A 2,328-nucleotide genomic window follows, 5' to 3' on the forward strand; every position below is an offset into this window, starting at 1 on the left:
CAGATTCACCGTCTTCAGAAACCCCGCCAGGCCCTTTCCTTCACAGCCAGCCACTAACCCATGGTAACTATGCATTGCCTTTATTTATGCCAAAAACGACAAAAAAACAACAAAACGACAAACAAATATCTATGTAGATGCATTTTGATCAACTGACTATACAATTTTTCAGATTCACCCCAGCCACGTCACTGCTTCCATGGTAAGTCAAAGAGGAAATCAATCAATCAACATGAAAATTGTGAATTTAGAACAGAAATTAAATTAAGGCGCACCTTGAAGTGAACTAAATTGTACTCTCTGATATTTCAGCCACACCTCTGCCATCGCAACAGGGGAACAATCAGTTGCTGCGTGGTGAGTCATCAACTGTAATCACTGTTCAAAAATGACCAGCAATATGAAATAAAAGTCCTAATGTTTGGTGTTACTTAACAGACATTGGCATCAGCACAGTCATCGCTCTCCTTGGCCAGCTGAGGGAGGAAAACAGGGAGCTGAAGGGGGAAGTAGGAAGGCTGGCGCAAGAGGTCAGGGCCCTAAGGAGAGAGATGGGGAGACAAGACACACCCCAGACATCGCCCCTAATCAAGCTCCCACTCTCCACCATGGAGGAGTTTTTGGCAGCAGAGGCCCTGGTGAAGGAAGATGCCAAACAAAAGCAGCTAATGGTACTTATTGAGTCTTACCTTTCCTTTCCAGTCATCTGCAACACCTGCAAAAAGAAACACAAATACTTAATATCATTGTGAATCAATGAAACAATGATAAACACTGAATACTTTCTCATTATTGTCTTCATGCTACATTTTATTCTATCAGGTGTCTACCTTAGCCCTTTGTGGAGGAACCGACGTAGGGGTCACAGTCAGGCGGATGCTGCGTAGCCTCCTGGTCAACAGCTTGGCCAGCCAATTTAACTGGGCTGGAAAGGGGGGAAAAAACTGTGTTTAAGGACACCAAGATCCATGATGTCCTGTTTGGTAGGTTATGCATGTGCACAAAGCTGTAAAAGAGGGTAAAATAGTAAGCTGTCACAAGTACTTGCACACTACTTCTAAACGTTCTTTGATAACTCCTTCACTAACTGTAACATTATGATTATAACGACAACGACAAACATATTGTGAAAGATGCAAAGGATTAAAAAGGATTAAGAAACTCACCAGGCGCCTTACTCAGAAAAAGCAGGTGTGCAGGCAAGTCCAGGGAGGCTGACTGAGTGACGAATGGTCCGGTACTGGCATTTCTATTTCCGCTTTGTGTCAATGGGGAAATTAAAATGTTTTTTTTTTTTAATCCCGTTTAAATTGTCACAAGATTCACATCTATGGTTTCTGATTTTTACATATATTTTCTGTACTAGTGCCATTACTTGCCACCTACCACTAGAGTGTGACGTGCATAGTCTTAACAACTCAAACTTTAACAATTATCACCATGCAAAGTCTCAATGTTGTTTTGTTCTTTTTCTTTCAGATGCTCTACAAAAGCAGCTGCCAGGGAGCACACATGCTACTTTTAGTGACGCAATCAAGAAGTGGCTTAAGTATGCGCCAGAGAGAGAGGGAGGGATGAGGAGACGTGAGGTAGGGTGACATTTAGAAACTCATAGCCTACTGCTGACTTTCTTTATCAATGCTGCATCAAATTAATTTTGGTTATGTTTTTCTGTGGCGGCACGGTGGTGTAGTGGTTAGCGCTGTCGCCTCACAGCAAGAAGGTCCTGGGTTTGAGCCCCGGGGCTGGCGAGGGCCTTTCTGTGTGGAGTTTGCATGTTCTCCCCGTGTCCGCGTGGGTTTCCTCCGGGTGCTCCGGTTTCCCCCACAGTCCAAAGACATGCAGGTTAGGTTAACTGGTGACTCGAAATTGACCGTAGGTGTGAATGGTTGTCTGTGTCTATGTGTCAGCTCTGTGATGACCTGGCGACTTGTCCAGGGTGTACCCCGCCTTTCGCCCGTGGTCAGCTGGGATGGGCTCTGGCTTGCCTGCGACCCTGTAGAAGGATGAAGCGGCTGGAGATAATGAGATGAGATGTTTTTCTGTTTCCATGTACAGGTGTCTGCGCCGCAGGAGGAATAGGCCACAATTATAAATTATAAATAAATCATAAAATGTTTCTAAGAACTTGTTCAAGTGTGTTCTGTTCCTTATAAATGTTAAAAGTTATGCCTCATTAGATAGCTTGACAAACATTAGGAGAGGTGCATTGTTGCATGCATTTTTATATCCTGTTGTACATAAAACAGGACGTAGCCTACGCACATTGATATAAATTAAGTTTCACTTTCATGGTTGAAGTATGCGTGTGTTCATCCTAAGCAAGAG

The 2,328-nt window shown here is 43.6% G+C and overlaps 1 long non-coding RNA gene across 1 annotated transcript; it reads left to right on the forward strand.

Annotated features, from left to right (window-relative positions):
- Positions 1 to 450: 450 nt before the first annotated feature.
- Positions 451 to 2,109, forward strand: LOC132882789 (uncharacterized). The gene is made up of 4 exons (XR_009654227.1): positions 451 to 671; positions 823 to 983; positions 1,480 to 1,589; positions 2,059 to 2,109. It is a non-coding gene; the product is annotated as an uncharacterized LOC132882789 (long non-coding RNA).
- The last annotated feature ends 219 nt before the right edge of the window (positions 2,110 to 2,328 follow it).

Source organism: Neoarius graeffei, chromosome 3, assembly GCF_027579695.1.
Source record: "Neoarius graeffei isolate fNeoGra1 chromosome 3, fNeoGra1.pri, whole genome shotgun sequence".
Classification (NCBI taxonomy): Eukaryota; Metazoa; Chordata; class Actinopteri; order Siluriformes; family Ariidae; genus Neoarius; species Neoarius graeffei.